Genomic DNA, 5,985 nt, shown 5'->3' on the forward strand with positions numbered 1-5,985 from the left:
GGGGGGAAGATGTTTGTAAGAAAGACAAGTAGATTTGGTGTAACAAAGCAAGCCTATTGTACTTACCAGATACTAAGTAACTGGAAATACCTACAAAATAGCCACCTTCCATGTTTTTACGTATCCTGTCGGAAATTGCTTAACTGAGGCTGGTATTTTTACACAGCTTTCTGCCATTTTTAATGGCAGCCACTTTTGCACATGAGTTTGCATGTTCTAAATCAAACCAAGAGCTGATGGTGTACTCGAGAGATCTTTTTCTGGCTGTTTGAAGTTACTGCTCAGAGCTAAAAATCAATGTTCTATCAACAACCTCGTCTTTAAAAGTAATTTTAAAATATAATTTCAGCTGTTAACTTCAGGCTGCCCCTATCTTCTTTCTCTGTGCCCTCTTCTTCCCTTAAATCGGCCACACATTCTATCTCAAAAATGGAAAATTAACTGAGACATTATTGCTTAAATGCACTGATAATTATATTGTGTAGATTTAGCAATAATTACCTATTGCCTTCGCACAGTCAAGTAGGACTGGAGTTTGTTTCTTGTCAATGCTTGCTGTCTCTCTGAAAACTTGTATTTCCAGCTGTGAAATAACAAATAACCAATCTTCACCCCTTCTCTACCTCCTGAATTTCCCAGAACTTTCAGATGTGAAAATTAAATATCTTAAGTGTGTCTGCAGGCCCTCATCTTATTAGGACTTTTTATTTTTTTAGTAAATAACTGTGGAGAGCTGTAATGTCAAATGTAAGTATGGATAGGAGAGGAAGGGAGTAGATAAAGTGTGGAAAGAAATCAGCTGAGAAGGACTCCAATACTCAATAATCTTCTGTCTTTGCAGGTAAAATTCAAATCTTCAATACTACATTAACGCAAAAATATTTCTGCCTAGCTTGAAAAAATACATTGATGTCATTTTTTCCACATCCTTACCTTGCTTCTCATCTTGGTTCAGAGTTGGTAGTCAAAGAATATCTGCTGCGACTGCTGGAGGAATTTCACCGCCTCACCTGGAAGGACTCCAAGCACTCCGTATTCTCCCATGTACTGTCCCTACACCCATCTCTCCCAACAGACACAGGTCCTCTGAATCTGCAAATGGAAAAATCAACTTTTTCTGTACACCCTGCATAAGCAGATCTCCATTGACTCAAAGAAGTTGCGTATGTGTTGCCTGCCCCTACAGAGCTAGCTGCAGAACTGGAATACCTATCAGTCAAGCATAAAGATGCTTTTCATCCCCTTTAAGATTGCAGTTTATAAATACATTTTCTAAAAAAACATCCAGGTGAGAGTATTTAGCTGTGAAAGCTGCTTCATTTTAACACCTTAAAAACCAAGGTGAGATACTGTATCTAAAGTCAGACAGTATCTGTACCTATCTTCATAAAAATAAGTCTTCTAGTACCCAGCTTGGACACATAACACGATTTGTGATACTTTAGCTTTAAAACTACCCAGTGATTTTTTTTTTCCTGTATTTCCTACGCATACAACAGCTAACTGGCAAACTGACCACTTGATTGAGGAAAGCACTTTCACAAGATGATCCTCAAATAATTAAAATCCTTAGCTAAGGGCCTTGTTCTGTCCCTGCATTTATAACAGAAAGATGCCCACATATTATTTTTAGCTGCATTTTAGGTACTTTTTTTAGCAAGTAAAACTGCCTACAAAGCAAGCAAGCTCCCTGTGAATTTTCATCGTCCCTCATTTTAGCTGTGCTTAAAGTGTCTTTGAAGAATTAACAGAAACTGCTGTCAGTGAGAGAAACCAGTGGGTTGCATAAATAAACTGCAATTTTACTTCCATGGGTTGAAAATAAGAATAAAACTTGTTTCTTTCAAACAAATCATTTTTTCATTCTGCTAAGATGCGACCTCTGGCTGAGTCACCACCGTGAGCCCTGTGATACCCAAAAAGAAGTTAATCAGCTTTCAGTAGTGCTAGAAGCATCATGTTGCAGCCCTGACACGATCAGCAAGTGACAGTATAGTCTGATGATGTAAACCTTCTAACCTTGTCTTATATTATTACATCAGAGCACCCTGCCTACACAGGTACAGGGCTAGACCAACTGCATTTCCAACTCTGTCATCACTTGTTGGTACATAAACATCCTCCAAAACCCTGTAGCTACATTGTAACATTAATTTTGCAACATTAATTACAGCTGATAAATACACTGGGAGAAAAATATTTGGATGCAATAGTTATTAGCACATTAACTTTTATCTGACATCAGTACATATTTTCATATTTATAAAGATCAAGATACAATATTTGATCATACTTTTAATGGTGTTTTGGAGAACAAGGTGTCATTTTTCTTTACCATTTTACTTATTTCTCATCTTATTTCACACATAAAATTAAATTTAAAATGAAGTCTCAAGAAACACTGACTTGAAAATACCAAGCACACACACAAAAAAAAAAAAAGTCTTTTATGGAGAAGAATAATTTCAGAATTGTGACTTGAGCAGGACCTGGTGGGAAGGGGCTGTTATTTTGATAACTACAGAACATCCATAAGGCTCTAAAGAAGATAATAAGGATTACAACAATTCTCACTTTTTCTTCACACCACTTCAAAAATCTGCAAATAAAAATGAGGATAAGATTTTTGCTGTTAGGAACCTGGAATTCAAATAGACCAGAAGAAGCGCCAGGACTATGCCATTTACTTTATTACTTGTATAGGAGCTACAATCTTGTTTTTTAAATGGGAGAAGCCTCCAGGCAGATATTACAAAGACTTCTGAAACCAGAAGCACAATTAGGCTCGGGGCCAACAGCCTGAAGCATGACTCAGTCAAGGGACATCAGATCATAGATCAATATCTCTGATAAAAAGAACAAAAGCAGAATTAAGCAGGCTGCATACAGGCAAAGAAGTAATGAGTAGCAGTATTTTCCTAGCCTGAGTTTGAAAAGGAAACTAAATTAAGAAGTAGGATACAACAGTCATATGTTGATATTAGTGCTATATTCTTCTATGGAGAAAAGTCTTTTAAAAAAAGCAAGCTAGGACAGTGCTGTTTAATGCCTTATTAACCGTGAACCTTAGTGATTTAATGTCATCGTCAGACCCTATAACTACAGGCCCACATACATAACTTTACCCACATGAATAGCCTCAAAGGTTTCAACAGGACAATACGTATACCAAACGCACAGGTAATGTTTATCTGAAAGGAGTAAGTACACTGTAACAGGAATAAATAATGCTTAATGAAAGGCTGGGTTTGAGACAACCTTATTTAAAAAGAAAAGAGTTATCAGGTCATTCATAAGACAAGCATGTTCAAATGTGAACAGGCACAATCCGCTGGAGTAATTTCTTTTTGCCTCCATCACCCCAGCTCCCACCACAGAGGGAAGAGACACTGCTGAACCTTCCTTGCCTGGGACACAGCTATTGCATATAAAGGCAGAGCACGTCACCCGGGGCAAGTCCTCTCCTCGGCCGAGAGACTGCGGGAACAGCAGGCATTGCAAAGCCAAGAGAATTTTCGAGGGAGGCAAGTTTCTTTTTTTCCCTATAGAAACACGACAGTATTCCACATTAAATAAGTGTTGTGGTTACAAATCGCCTTTGTTTTTGAACTTGCCTTAAGCTGCTATTAGGGTATTATTTCCTTTTTTGACAATTTGCTGGCATCCTGCTAGCATGGCTGAAGTCATACCTAAATTCTCTTCTCAGGACTCACTCTAAACCTGATGGGAAAGTAAACGCCTTTGCACAATGTTTTGTTGCTTGTGCATTCCTCTAGTTGCTTTTGCAACACAAGCAGCTTTGCTCAGCAGCAAATCCTACTCAAGCAGTTATTGTGATTGCCTGCGCTAACATGAGACACTCATTTAAGAAGATTACAAAATAATGATGAAATTGCAGCATTACAGCATTGTAAATCTCATCGGTGAGGACAGAGAGGAGCTCTCAAAGTAACACATTGCCATTTCAAGTTTCTCTGTTTCCATTATCTGACTTCTCTGAAGAGAAGGAAACTGAAAAAATGTATATTTTAAACTTAATTAAATACTTATGAGGTAGCTGCGTATATTGCCTATATTGTAGTTTAGAAGTTGAGTTTCACACCAGAGTTCACAAATGAATAGCAGGTGATTAAAATGCTATTTATTGTACCACTAACTTGCTTCATAAACATGTGTGTTGCCACTTTAAATAACCTGGCAAAAGCCAGGCCAGCTTGTGCATCAGGCATTTTCATTCTATAGTGGGTATTTGGATCGGAAGCGCCTACAACTATAAAGGGCCAATTTGTTGAAAGACCCAGTAAGATAGCCAGTACTTAAAAGTTATATATTGCTAGCAAATATTCAGCAAAACAAAGTCATGAACTTAAATTAATTGCTGTAACCAGACTGGGGAGGCACCAGAACCATGGGATTTTAGTGTGGGATTGCTCTTACTGCTCAGCTGAGAGGCTCATGTTTAGGCAAAACTGAAGACGACTGAAATTATCTCAAACTTCAGCTCCATCATGAAAGGAAACTCGCTGATCTTACCGCAGGACACCTTGCTCCCTGCAGATACTCTCAGCAAAATATTTCCCTTTTCTCCCCCCTAATCCCACACCCTTGAGGGGTTTGTGCCTTTCTGTGCTGTACTGCGGTTGTGTGCTCTGCTGTGAAAATGTGTAAGCTGGTGTCCTGCAGTACAGTGTAGTAAATGATTTTTAAAAAAAGCAGAGTAGCTGTTCTCAGCTTGGATGTATTGGCACTATTTACATTTCTAGCATCCTAACAATGCCGTGAGTTACCGAGAGTATTCAGTGCTCTTGCTTGCCCCAGACACCTTTCCCGAAGCAGTTTATACAATCAAACTGGGCAATTTATGACCATATTCACAAGCGGTTCATCCATCCAGGCTCTCACTCCAAGTATTATAAAACACTTTACCATATGTATAAGGCTTTATGTACAGATATTATATATACTTTCATACAGATATGTTTTAATTTAACATACTTTCCAAAAAGGACAAATCTGAGCAAGTGAAATCCTTCTCCTGTTGAAGTTTATAGCAAATAACCTCAAAAGCAAGCCAAGATTGGGACATAATGAGAAAGCTTTCTGGACTTTTTTCCACAATTAAATCTAGGTGAGGAGCTTTTTGGGGTGACCAGCTCTCTACTGAAACTAGTAGAAATAAATGGTAGTTGATGACAAAAAGCTATAATTCACTACCTTTGCCTCTGCATTGGCCCTCAGAGCAAGGAGGGTACTCCAAGGACAGGAATCTGCTAGAAAAACTGTGTATCTTACCTGCAGACAGGAAAAAAAATTCTAAAAAAAAAAAATAATCTAGTTATCCTTTCTCATTTATCAGGAATACTCTAGCCACAAATAGAGCTCCATCTGAGTTATCCGTTTAGGTAAATAATCTTGAAAGGATTCTTATACTATACAATTAGCTGACAGCTGGGTTGCATCTCTCTTGTGGGTAAGGCAGCCAGCAGGAGCACATCATCTCCGCACTCCCAGTAGGATGTGGGCCCTCTGCTGCCCCAAGACCCTCCACTCCGGGCCTGCAAAATAGGAAAATATTGTTAACAAACTATTGACTCAATTTGTTAAACATTTCAGGAAGGTGGTGGCAGGGTGTGAATTTCCACAGCCCTCAGAGCAGCTCTGGTGGACGGTGCCTGCCTATTTAGAATGTTATCTTATTTCCATCCAGAAAGGAGAGAGCTTTTTTTTTGATGTAATGAGATACTTACGGGGATTAGCTGGTAAGGAAACCACCTTAAGCACTTATTTTTATTGTAAGGCACAAACGCTTTTAAAATTCTTTTTCAGGTGTTCCGGTGAGTTTAGTTTTCAAGTAGTTTAAGAAAACACATCTTTATAGCTTGAAAATATGCCTTTAAAAATAGCCTTTATAGCCAAACTTTAAAACATCTGAACTTCTTTGGAAAAAAACTTAATGATTTACAGTTACAGTATCCTGTAGTTACA

Source organism: Egretta garzetta, unplaced genomic scaffold (genome assembly GCF_000687185.1).
Source record: "Egretta garzetta isolate BGI_Z169 unplaced genomic scaffold, ASM68718v1 scaffold262, whole genome shotgun sequence".
Classification (NCBI taxonomy): domain Eukaryota; kingdom Metazoa; phylum Chordata; class Aves; order Pelecaniformes; family Ardeidae; genus Egretta; species Egretta garzetta.